At 50.8% G+C, this 13,567-nt stretch overlaps 1 protein-coding gene across 1 annotated transcript in view; it reads left to right on the top strand.

Annotated features, from left to right (window-relative positions):
- The first annotated feature begins 11,146 nt into the window (after nt 1-11,146).
- LOC311522613 (uncharacterized protein) overlaps nt 11,147-13,567 on the top strand; it is a 30,015-nt gene continuing 27,594 nt past the window's right edge. The window contains exon 1 of the mRNA XM_084632082.1: nt 11,147-11,167. The gene's annotated coding sequence lies outside the window, so the exon portion shown is untranslated. The remainder of the gene's footprint in view (nt 11,168-13,567) is intronic.

Below are 13,567 nucleotides of genomic sequence, written 5' to 3'. Positions count from 1 at the left end.
CCACGGGGGCAACTCCTCCTCTGCCCCCGCTCAGCCACATACTCCTTCACCACCCACCTCAGTGCCTCCCACCTGGGGTCTTCCGGCCCCACCAAGGTATAGATGGGCAGTAGGGAGTAGGAGCCCCAGCCGGGCTGGCTTTGAGGCTCTCCATCCAGGCCGAGAAGACCCCGACATCCTACTTCGCTGTCAATGGCCATGAGCCCTCCAGTGCTGCCTGGCTCTCGTAGGGGGTGCCGTATGTGGCAAAGCAGGGCCCTGTACATGTCCAGGCTGCAGGTGGGTGGGAGGCGGCGCAGGGCCCGGGAGAAGTGGGGTATCAGCAGGGAGCTTGGGGGAGTCTCAACTTCCCTAGAGGGGAAAGAGAGAGGAGTTAGGAGCCATCCAGAGACCTCCGGCACCTTCCCACCCACACACAAACTGGGCCCCACCTTCCCCAGTGCCCACTCTGTGGCTTCCCTGGGGTCAGAGGGCTCCGTAGGGGGTGTTCAGCCCTCACAATCTGTGCTGAACCCACTGCCGCAGTGCAGTGCTAGGGGGCGCTGTGATCCAGAGAGAAGGGTAGGGGTCCAAGGGGGTGCTATGCTGTAGGGAGCAGGGCAGGGGCCCAGCAAGGGATGCTGTGCTCTAGGGAGCAGGCCGGGGATAATGAAGGGGATTCTCACCTGATTGCTCCTGGGGGAATTCTGCACTACTGCGTGTGTGCATAATTAATGAGCCGTGCATATTTTTCATTTTTGCGCAGAAAAAAGCTTCTGCCAATGTGTTCCTGCAGTTCCGCCATTTGCCAGAAGGTGCTGTGGCGCAAGAACAGCAGCAGCTCCCAGCAAAAAATAACATCTGCAGTTCTGCCTTTTGCCCACCAGAGGGCACTATGGTGCTAGAACACAGCAGCAGCTCCTGGCCAGCTAGGAAAGAGAAAGATCCTGCCTTCTTCACAGCGCCTGTCAGGCCAGGTCAGGAGGCAGGGGCTATGGGGAAACAGACAGCGCAGGGTGCTGGGGGGTCAGACAGGGGTTCACAAGGGCTAGTGGGGGAGGACACACTGGGGCAGGGGCTGAATGGGAGTGGAGGCATAGGGCCACAGAAGGGAGGGAGGTGCAGGGCCACAGCGTGATGCGGGAGGGGGTGTAGAGCTACATAGGGACAGAGAGTGGCTGAGTGGGGGCACAGAGACACATGGGGAAGGGGGAGGGGTACAGGGTCACTTAGGGATGGGTGTCTGAGCAGGGGTGGAGGGACACATGTGGACAGGGGTAGATGTGTCTGACCGAATAGGAGAGGTTAGGGGTCAACCAGGGTCTGTATGGGGGAAGCTCCCTAAGAATCCCTCCTCGCCCCCCAGCAAAACCTGTTCCATAGTTTTCCCACCCATATCCAACAACCCTCTAAGCTCACACCCAGGTTCCTTCCCAGCGATTTACTTCCCTCTCCCTCAGCTCCTCCGTTACCCCGACTCCCCCCAGCCTTTGCCCTGCTTCTGAGCGGTGCAGCAAATAGGGTTCTGTATTGTAGTTTAAATGAATTATCACTCAGAGGTCTGTATTAATGTGCCTAGTAAGGAATCTGTTTGTCAAAAAAACATTTCCTGACTCTTTTTTGTTGTCTGTATTGTTACAGACATACCTGCTGACAGGTATTTTGAAATAAATGGCCAAAACTAATTGCAACTAGTGTGATTATATTGTGTTATTTTGACACATAAAATATGCAGAATTTGAAAACACGGTGTGCAGAATTTTAAATTTTTTGTTGCAGAATTTTAATTTGTTTAGTGCAGAATTCCCCCAAGAGTATCACCTGTAATACATGTAGGACACCTCATGCGGCTCGAACATGCATTTGTCCTGCTTCTCCTTCAGGTGCGCATAGCTAGGGTTGGGACCACCCAGGGCTAAGCCATGGGGCTCACCTCCAGCTCCGACTTCCAGTCATTCTTCACGTCTGACGCCATTACCCGGACCACAGCCGTGTCTGGCTTCTCCACTGAGCTGCTGAGGTCCTGGTCGCCCCAGCTGTGGACCCTCCAATCCACCACCGCCAGCGGCAATCTCTGCCATTACCTTCCCTGCAGTGGGTTCTGGCATAGGCTGCAGGTGCCGTTTGGGACGCACCCCAGACTGGTGTCCATCAGGTAGGCCCGCGTCCAGCCCAGCATGGTGGTCACATCAATGCCCTCCCCAACCTGGTTGTGCGCGGGCAAGGAGGCCACATGCTGTTCACACACCTCAGCCATGCCCATGTTGAAGTTGTGGGAGACTCCAGGGAGAAAGAAGAGGAGACGGATGAAGGCACTGGATCTGGATGTGGCTGGGAGGGGCCATCAGTCTCTGAGCCTCCCTAGAGAGAGAGAAACAGAGAGAGCCTTCATTAAAGACAATCCAGTGGCAGGCAGTTCCCCAGACACAACACATCCTAGCAGCATCCCAGCAGCCTCCATGTTGCTATGACCCTCTCAGGGACTGGAAGGGAACTTGAGAGGTCATCTAGTCCAGACCCCTGCACTCACGGCAGTTCTAAGTATTAGCTAGTCCAGGCTGGGGAACCTTTTTTCTATAAGGGTCCATTGACCCACAGAAAAAAAATCAATCATGGGCCACACACAACCCCATGGAGGAACGGGGGGCGGGGGCATGGAGGCTCAGGGCTTTCCCTAGGGTTGCCTACTTTCTAATTGCACAAAACCAAACACCCCTGCCCCGCCCCTTCCCTGAGGCCACGCCTCCCACTCACTCCAGCCCCCCTCCCTCAGGGGCTCACTCTCCCCCACCCTCACTCACTTTCACTGGGCCGGGGCAGGGGGTTGAAGTGTGGGAGGGGGTGAGGGCTCCAGCTGGGTTATGGGCTTTGGGGTGGGGCTGGGGATGAGGGGTTTGGGGTACAGGAGGGGGCTCAGGGCGGGTCAGGGTGTTGGGGTGTGGGAGAAGGTTCGGGGTGCAAGCTCCAGGGGGCAGTTAGTGTGCGGGAGGGGGTCTCAACCTGGGGCAGGGGGTTTGGGGTGTGGGCTCCGGCCCAGCAGCGCTTACCTCAGGCAGCTCCCAGTCGGCGGCTCAGTGGGGCTAAGGCAGGCTCCGTGCCGGCCCTGGCTCTGTGCTGCTCCTGAAAGCATCCGCCACGTCTGGCCCCTCGAGGGAGGTGCGCTGCCCCCGCAGCTCCCATTGGCCACCGTTCCCGGCAAATGGGAGCTGCGGAGCTGGCACTGGGAGCGGGGACAGCACGCAAAGCTTCCCTGATCGCCCCTGCGCCTAGGGCCCACCGGGACATGACCGTCACTTCCGGGAGCTGCGTGGAGCCGACCGGACTTTTAACAGCCTGCAACCCTAGCTTCCCCTGCAGCGGGGCGAGACGGCACTTGTGGCTACAGCCCCGCGGGAGGGCACCAAGGCCCGGAACTTGCGGCCCGTGGCACAGAGACTTGCTGCAGGCCGGATGAAATGAAGCAGTGGACTGGATCTGGCCTGTGGGCCATAGGTTCCCCATCACTGATCTAGACCATCCCTGACAGGTATCTGTCCAACCTACTCTTAAAAATCTCCAGTGATGGAGATTCCACAGCCTCCCTGGGTAATTTATTCCTGTGGTTGACCACCCTGGCAGTTAGGAAATTTTTCCTAATGTCCAAACTAAACCTTCCTTGCTGCAATTTAAGCCCATTGCTTCTTGTCCTATCTTCAGAGGTTAAGAAGAACAATTTTTCTCCCTCCTTCTTGTAACAACCTTTTATGTACTTGAAAACTGTTAACCTGTCCCCTCTCGGTCTTCGCTTTACCTGACTAAACAAACCTAATTTTCTTAATCTTCCTTCATAGGTCATGTTTTTTAGACCTTTAATCATTTTTGTTGCTCTTCTCTGGACTTTCTGCCATTTGTCCACATCCTTCCTGACATGTGGTGCCCAGAACTGGACACAACACTCCAGTTGAGGCCATATCAGCGCAGAGTGGAGTAAAAGAATTACTTCTTTTGTCCTGCTGACAACACTCCTGCTAATACATCTCAGAGTGCTGTTCGCTTTTTTTTTGCCACAGTGTCACACTGTTGATCCCCCAGATCCCTTCCTGCAGGGGAAACAGGGACCCTCAGAGCTGAGCTGAAAGACCCTGACTGTGAAACGAGACAAAGCTGGGGGCTGTATAAGAGAAGGAAAAGGGACACAAGATGAGATCCATCATGGAGGTGATGTTCTGCCCACAGGAGGGTCTCTTGAGAGGTGGGTACCAGCCCTCTGCACTGGTCAGGCACTGCATGGACTGGCCACTGCGGGCGGGATCCCTTATTAGACAGGAAAGGAGCTGGGTAATAAGGACAGGCTCAGGACTGCAGTTTATGTTTGTCAGTAACCTGGTGTTTCCGACCCTTCTCCTGGCCTCTATTTTGAATCTCTGTCTCCAGCTCTGTAAAATAAACCTCCGTTTGGTTGTACTGTTCCCATGTCTACGTACCGGATGTGAAGGAGAGTGGAACTGAGGTGATGCCCATAAACTGGGGGGTGCTGCGGGAGGCAGAGGCTTGGTGCACATTGCAGCTGTCCCGATAACAAGAGATGGGGCACCTGAGCACAGCAGAGAGGGGGGTGTAAACTGCTCTCCAGCAGGAGAAAATGCAGGGCTTGAGGATCCCAGAGCAGAGCATCAGTGCTACCAGCATTTGGCAGTTAAGGGCAGATTTCCCCCTTCTGGCCATGGGCACGGCTCTCCCACGCTGTGAGCAGTGATAGTAGTTCACCCCGGACACCTTAGGTAACCCCAAAATGTCACAGGAAGTTCACACCTCTCTGAGCGATGGGCTCAGTCTTTCTGCAGCTCAGGCAGCTCCGCTGTTAGTTACATTAGAGGCTGTTCACACCTCTTTGAGCTACAGATTCAGGCTCTCTGCAGACTCAGGCAGACATCACTGCTTTGATTACTCTAGAAGGAGAAGAAATAGGGGGACACTGGTCCAGCGACTAGCGAATGGGGGTGGGGGTGACAGGATCCCCAGGGTACAACCTGGAACTGTGGGACCACTGTGCCTCCTTAATTCTCCATCCTCGGCTGCATCTCACAAACCTAAGCGAGTGACAAGCTGCAAAACCCTCCAGATGCTGGGATCACTCAGCCAACAAAACGTGGAGTCACACACCCAGCTAAGTTGCACGAATGCTCCCTGAGCCTCACAGACAGACACACCAGCAAATCACCTCAGGCTGCAGCCTTGCACCCCAGAAATACACCTTCTAACACTGCTCAAGACTCCCTTGGACAGCACAAGTAATTAATAAGTTTGCCTCTCTGATAAAGGGTAGTGGACGTCCAACAGCCCTTGTGAACCTGAGCTGAGATTCTCTGAGCACTTCAACCAGAAACACACACTGTTTTAGGTAAAACGTAAAACAGATTTGTTAACTACAGAAAGGCAGATTTTAAGTGATTATACATAGCAGGCATAGAAATCAAAGTTGGTTACTGTAGCCAGACAGACAGCCCCCCACTCCCCCCCTCAGACCAGCATTGCTGGAAACACAGGAGGAAGCCGGAACAGGGCACTTAACATATATTCCAGCACAGCCTTTGAAGCTGTGAAAGCACAGGTGTGCTGCTACAATGTGCCTCTGGGAACAGATACAAGGATTAAGCTCACAGCAGGCAGAGGCCCTGTGACAGACATGGCTCTTAGCCCCTACTAAATAGCGTGATGCACACACACCAGCATCCTAGGTGGGAAAATATTTACCCTGATAAAAGAAATGTCCAGTAGTCGACACTTATTGTTTCTCTCCCTTGCAAGTGTAAACTACTCTTGCGAAAGCTGGCATCACCCCGACAGACCAGCCTCAATTTGGCATAAGAAAGGAGAAAGAGAATAAAGGAGTACAGAGGTATAAGTAGGGGACCTACAGCACCATGATTTTTGAGTGCTTTTCACTATCTATCTGCGGGTCAGATAAGTGGCAGCCTCCCAAGGCTTCTGCAGCTAAGAGGGTCCCTACGCCTTGTCCCTTATTCGTCTTTCTGCGGAATTGAGTGACCGATCCTGGCTTGGCACCGCTGGAATCGAGAGATGCAAGGAGGGTAAGAAGCACCCACACCTGATCTCCTATCTTTAGTGTACACATATTTTGAAATAGAGCTCTATACTTTGTTTTCTTTCTTTGGGATTGTGGCTTCAGTTTTGTAACTTGTTTGTGTGTGTAACATCTCTACATTTAAATAAGTAGGCACTAGCAATTTTGTAACCGCATGATTAGAATCTAGCTTAATAAATTTTGGTAACCATTTGTGCATAAGCCTGACTTGTTTTCTCTGGTTTACTGTAAAGCAGCCGACACAATTAAAGAACCTCAGCCGTTTTGGCTCTAAAGCCTGGCCATTAGGTGAGAGTACTAAGAGCCTAGCGTTGAGTTGTGCCGCCTCCACGGGGCAAACTCTTGGGGCACCTGTCAGTCAATCCTGGCTGCCCGCTGCGAAGGAGCTCTGAGCTCTAGCAGTTAAAGTCACGGGCGTGGAGAGGCTCTTAGTGCTGCCATTGGGGCACCTGTCAGTCAGTATTGACTGCCCGCTGCGAAGGAGCTCTGAGCTCTAGCAGTTAAAGTCACGGGTGGTTAGGACCTTGGGGCATCCGTCAGCCTAGCCCGGGCTGCCCGCCACGAAGGGACAGTGCGTCCTAGCGGTTAAAGTCACGGATGGTATAAACGGGCATAGCTGGCACCTCACCAAACATCCTTGGCCGTCGGCTAACAGTTACTTAAGAAATAAAAAATGGAAATGCAGTCTAAATTCTAACTTTAATAGACTAAGCAAGATCTGAATCAAGCAGTGTCTCACCCTAACAGATGTTACAGGCACCTCATAGTTCCTCAATACGCAGACTGGACTCCCTTCCAGCCCGGGACCAATCTCCCTAGCTCAAAGTCTTTGCCTTCCAGACGATCTTCTGGGCGTTGAGATCATAGAATCATGGGACTGAAAGGGACCTCGAGAGGTCATCAAGTCCAGTCCCCTGCACTCATGGCAGGACCAAGCACCATCTAGACCATCCCTGACAGGACAATTTATTCCAGTGTTTAACCACCCTGACAGTTAGGAAGTTTTTCCTAATGTCCAACCTAAACCTCCCTTGCTGCAATTTAAGCCCATTGCGTCTTGCCCTATCATCAGAGGTTAAGGAGAATAATTTTTCTCCCTCCTCCTTGTAACAACCTTTTAGGTACTTGAAAACTGTTATTGTGTCCCCTCTCAGTCTTCTCTTCTCCAGACTAAACAAACCCAGTTCTTTCAATCTTCCCTCATAGGTCATGTTTTCTAGACCTTTAATCATTTTTGTTGCTCTTCTCTGGACTCTCTCCAATTTGTCCACATCTTTCCTGAAATGTGGCACCCCGAACTGGACACAATACTCCACTTGAGGCCTAATCAATGCGGAGTACAGCGGAAGAATTACTTCTCGTGTCTTGCTTACAACACTTCTGCTAATACAGCCCAGAAGGATGTTTGCTTTTTTTGCAACAGTGTTACACTGTTGACTCATATTTAGCTTGTGGTCCACTAGGACCCCCAGATCCCTTTCCGCAGTACTCCTTCCTAGGCAGTCATTTCCCATTTTGTATGTGTGCAGCTGATTGTTCCTTCCTAAGTGGAGTACTTCGCATTTGTTCTTATTGAATTCCATCCTATTGACTTCAGACCATTTCTCCAGTTTGTCCAGATCATTGGGAATTCTCATCCTATCCGCCAGAGCACTTGCAACCCCTCCCAGCTTGGTACCATCCGCAAACTTTATACGTGAACTCTCTATGCCATGATCTAAATTGTTGATGAAGATATTGGAAAAAACCAGACCCAGAACTGATCCCTGCAGGACCCCCCTCGTTATGTCCTTCCAGCTTGACCGTAAACCTCTGATAACTACTCTCTGGGAACAATTTTCCAACCAGTTCTGCACCCACCTTATAGTAGCTCCATCTAGGTTGCATTTCCCTCGTTTGTTAATGAGAAGGTCATGTGACACTGTATCAAAAGTCCTACTAAAGATGTGGGAGTGGGGGAGTGATGATGTCACTGTCCCTCTTCCAGTTGCTAGAAAGATCCTTGCTCTGTCATGGGGGTCAGGCAGTCCCATTGGTCAGGCAGTTCCCCATTGACTACGTGCCCTCTCCAAGGAGTCTCTCAGAGAGTGGATTCTTCCTGATGGGCCATCAATGCCTTTCTGGTCCTCCTATGTTGCAACTGTAAGGTCGACTGTGGATATCTCCCAACCTCACAATATAGTTCAGAAACAAACAGAGCAAAATTTCATAACTCCCTGTCATAAATATAAAGGGAAGGGTAAACACCTTTAAAATCCCTCCTGGACAGAGGAAAAACTCTTTCATCTGTAAAGGGTTAAGAAGCTAGGATAACCTGGCTGGCACCTGACCAAAATGACCAATGAGGAGACAAGATACTTTCAAAGCTGGAGGGGGGGAAAACAAAGGGTCTGGGTCTGTCTGTGTGATGCTTTTGCCGGGGACAGAACAGGAATGGAGTCTTAGAATTTAGTAAGTAATCTAGCTAGATATGCATTAGATTATGATTTCTTTAAATGGCTGAGAAAATAAGCTGTGCTGAATGGAATGGATATTCCAGTTTTTATGTCTTTTTGTAACTTAAGGTTTTGCCTAGATTCTCTATGTTTTGAATATAATTACCCTGTAAGGTATTTACCATCCTGATTTTACAGGGGTGATTCTTGTTACTTTTTTTTCTTTTAAAATTCTTCTTGTAAGAAACTGAATGCTTTTTTCATTGTTCTTAAGATCCAAGGGTTTGGGTCTGTGGTCACCTATGCAAATTGGTGAGGATTTTTACCAAACCTTCCCCAGGAAGGGGCGTGCAAGGTTTTGGTGAGGATTTTTGGGGGAAAGACGTTTCCAAACGGGCTCTTTCCTAATAATAAACCCAGTTAGACGTTTGGTGGTGGCAGCGAAAGTCCAAGGGCAAAAGGTAGAATAGTTGTACCTTGGGGAAGTTTTAACCTAAGCTGGTGAAAGTAAGCTTAGGAGGTTTTCATGCAGGTCCCCACATCTGTACCCTAGAGTTCAGAGTGGGGAAGGAACCTTGACACTCCCCATGCAATGAGAGTACATCCAACCCAACAGGATGTTAGCATTCAACAGATCAAGACTTTTTAAATGATGCCTCACAAGGAATGCATAATACAAAACATCTCATAATCCTATCACAGTGGTGAATATGGGGGTTCAAGGGTGCTATTGTGAGGTCCAGTGTCACAGGCTGTCCTACCCAAAGGCAGTAAAGGCCTGAAGAAAGAGATGCTCACAGAGCCCTCTACAGATGTGAGGTTCAGAACAGTCCTTGGTGACAGCAAGGTCCCCACTGAGAAAACATCAGTGTCACTCTGTAGTTTACCCACCTGTCCCATCCCAGCCTCAGCTGCAACTCAGTGCCTTCTGGGTGGCTGTGTCTGCTCTCCAGGCATGCAGCCAGCATGAAATCTGCTAAATCACTTGTTTTGCAGAAAGAGCCGTTCCCTTGTTTCTTTCAGTTTCCATCTGAGTCAGAGAAGAAACGAACCCAGTGCAAAGTGCTGCTTTGTCTGCGGGTCGGTAACACACCTTTTTCCCTAGCAGAGATGAGGCCAGAGGTTAAAGGAGAAGAAACAGGAATCTCCTGGCTATGGTCTGTTGTTAATATTTCCTGGTAGGGACTCCAAGATGCAAAGGCTGCTCATGTCCACAGTCAATCTCTGGGGTTGTTATTCCTACACAAAGGAAGGTTTAGATTGGATATTAGGAAAAACTTTTTCACTAGGAGGGTGGTGAAACACTGGAATGCGTTACCTAGGGAGGTGGTAGAATCTCCTTCCTTAGAGGTTTTTAAGGTCAGGCTTGACAAAGCCCTGGCTGGGATGATTTAACTGGGAATTGGTCCTGCTTTGAGCAGGGGGTTGGACTAGATGACCTTCTGGGGTCCCTTCCAACCCTGATATTCTATGATTCTATGATTCTATGAATTTCTTAACTGAATTAAGTGTCAAATGTCACAGCCAGGAACGGGCAGGTCCTGATCTCTGCTTAGCCCAAAGGTGTGAACTGCAAATGGCAACAATTCATAAACAGCTGAGATCCTGTTGGAGCTGTCACATCCTGGAGGGGAAAGGCCTCATGTCCTATTCCCTAGGCCCATCCCCGCAACCTGCCAGTCATTATTCAGGTGACAATCCCAAACTCTCAAGAGTTAAGGATAGAACCCAGGAGTCCTGGCTCCCAGCCCCCCACTGCTCCAAAAGGCATGATCTAGGATGTGGGGGGTGGGGGGTGTATTTTCCCAAGGACAGAAAGTTTCTGAGGTTCAAGAGTAGGTTTGTGGGAACAATGGGAGAAGCAATGGTGAAAAGCAGGAAGACTTGAACAGATCTTGTCATCCAGATGCAGGGCTGGGAGCCAGGACTCCTGGTTCTATCTCTGGTTCTGCCACTGATGCCTCATGTGATTGAACAAGTCACTGCCTCTCTCTGGGCCTCAGTTTCCCCATGTACAAAATGGGGATGATAAAACTTTGGCACAGGGATTGTCTCTCAGGATAGAATCATAGAACCATAGGCCTGGAAGGGACCTCGAGAGGCCATCAAGTCCAGTCCCCTGCACTCACGGCAGGACCAGCACCATGTAGACCATCCCTGATGGCACAATTGTGGTGCTTATCTCCCCTACCACTGAGCCCCCTGCCCCACCCCAGCCCCACTCCCAGTCAATGGCCCTAAAGCAGAGCCCAGCCCAGTGCTGAAGACAGGGTGAGCCCTGGCAATATGTGGGGTGGTCTCTTCACCCCATGGGCTCCCCTCTTGAGTTTCCCAGGCTGACTGATGCACCCCCCCCTTTGCAGAGTCCCTCCAGAGTTGGTCTCTGTTCCCACTTTTTCTCACCCTCTTAACACACTCCGACTCTCCCTCCCAGTCCCCTCTTTCTGCACCCTCCAGCCTGGGCCCACCCCTCTGTGGCTCTCTGCGTCCCGCCCAGCCCCACTGCCCTTCCACATCCTGGCAGTGCTAATGCGAGAGCAGGGCTGCCCCGCCCCCCGCCATCCTCACACCCCCTTCCAGCAGCTGAGCTCATGAGAGACACGGGAGTTTCACTTTTGTTTCTCAGATAACATTTTGCCTGCACGGAGAGAAGCGAAGATTTGGCCAGGTAAGAACGGGGGCCAGGAGAGCGGGGTGCAGGTTTAAGGAGTTTGTCCCAATCTAATCCATCAAGGGCTTCATTTGTGCCAGGACTGAGCCAAAGCATCTCCCGACCTGGCAGTTCAGAGCCCAGCACCTCTGGGCCAGGCAGTTCAGAGCCCCGGCTCCTGTGGGTTTGCCGTGTCACTTATGAATGTAAAAAAACTGCGTAAGCCCTGGCACCTCTTTTGTTACATATTAATCGCTCCATCTGGTATCAGCTACCCCTGATCTACACCCTCTGGGATGTCTTGAGTGCCCCCGATGTAACGCAGCTGTCTGTGGGGGAGCCTCAATGCCAGAGCAGACTGGGCAGCTTCTTGCACCAGAAACGCTGTCCCAAAGCAAGTCTAGGGCCTAGACCTGCTTCCCAGTGATTTCAGCTCTGCTGGGCTGCAGCCAAACTCTCAGCCAGCTCTGTTGTTACACAGTGGAAACAAGAAAAGTCAAATAGGACCTAGGGCATAAGCCCCTGCAACAACTGCAAACACACGCTTTCTCTCCCCTTTAGGCTTTGACGCCCATGTCCCCTGCCTAGCAAGTGCAGGTCAGTTGCGGGGGAGTCCCTCATCAGGGCAGGCCAAGCCCAGTTCTGCTGCCCTGGATTCACACAACAAGGATACCAGCCCTTGTACCCCTGCCCCGATAACAAAGTGACTGGTGACCCAACACCAGCCAAAAGGGATCCTTTGGGCAAAGCAGCCCCATTGTGCTGAGCATCTGGGCAGGGTAGCTGTGCCCACGCAAACAAGGTCGGCTGCTAAAGTCCTTTTCCTCCACTCGTCCACCTCTTCCTCCTCCTTTCCCCTAGTTGTCAGGGGGGAGCTCAAGAAATGCCTGGTTTCCGAGAAGAGGCAGCTCTGCTGGGGTGTTATTTCTGTAGGGAGAGGAAGTGGTAACTTCCTGAAACTCGCAAGGTGTCTTTGTCTCCTATGGGGCAAAATGTCTGACCCCATGACAGTCACCACTCCTGGCGTTTCCAGTGCCCCTTAAAGCCCTGGAGTACTTGTGGCACCTTAGAGACTAACCAATTTATCTGAGCATAAGCTTTCGTGAGCTACAGCTCACTTCATCGGATGCATTTAGTGGAAAACACAGTGTGGACATATATATACACACAGAACATGAGAAAAAAAACAAAACCAAAAAACCAAACCTGTAAGGAGAATGATCAATTAAGATATTAAGATGAGCTATTACCAGCAGGAGAGCGGGGTGGGGGGAGAGGGGGGGCTTTTTGTAGTGATAATCAAGGTGGGCTATTTCCAGCAGTTAACAAGAACGACTGAGGAACAGTGGGGGGAGGGGGGTGAAAAAAAATAAACATGATTTCAACAATTTCCATCCCACCATCAACCTCAGCCTGGACCAGTCCACACAAGAGATCCACTTCCTGGACACTACAGTTCTAATAAGCAATAGTCACATAAACACCACCCTATACCGGAAACCTACTGACCGCTATTCCTACCTACATGCCTCCAGCTTTCACCAAGACCACACCACATGATCCGTTGTCTACAGCCAAGCTCTGCGATACAACCGCATTTGCTCCAACCCCTCAGACAGAGACAGACGCCTACAAGATCTCTATCAAGTGTTCTTACAACTACAATACCCACCTGCGGAAGTGAAGAAACAGATTGACAGAGCCAGAAGAGTACCCAGAAGTCACCTACTACAGGACAGGCCCAACAAAGAAAATAACAGAACGCCACTAGCCGTCACCTTCAGCCCCCAACTAAAACCTCTCCAACACATCATCAAGGATCTACAACCTATCCTGAAGGACGACCCATCACTCTCACAGATCTTGGGAGACAGGCCAGTCCTTGCCTACAGACAGCCCCCAACCTGAAGCAAATACTCACCAGCAACCACACACCACACCACAGAACCACTAACCCAGGAAACTATCCTCGCAACAAAGCCCGTTGCCAACTGTGCCCACATATCTATTCAGGGGACACCATCACTGGGCCTAATCACATCAGCCACACTATCAGAGGCTCGTTTATCTGCACATCTACCAATGTGATATATGCCATCATGTGCCAGCAATGCCCCTCTGCCATGTACATTGGTCAAACTGGACAGTCTCTACGTAAAAGAATAAATGGACACAAATCAGACATCAAGAATTATAACATTCATAAACCAGTCGGAGAACACTTCAATCTCTCTGGTCACTCGATTACAGACCTAAAAGTGGCAATTCTTCAACAAAAGAACTTCAAAAACAGACTCCAACGAGAGACGGCTGAATTGGAATTAATTTGCAAACTGGATACAATGAACTTAGGCTTGAATAGAGGCTGGGAATGGATGGGTCATTACACAAAGTAAAACTATTTCCCCATGTTTATTT

This window comes from Lepidochelys olivacea (assembly GCF_965140295.1).
Source record: "Lepidochelys olivacea isolate rLepOli2 genome assembly, chromosome: 6".
In the NCBI taxonomy this organism is placed as follows: domain Eukaryota; kingdom Metazoa; phylum Chordata; order Testudines; family Cheloniidae; genus Lepidochelys; species Lepidochelys olivacea.
This window is presented reverse-complemented; position numbering and strand designations above follow the sequence as displayed.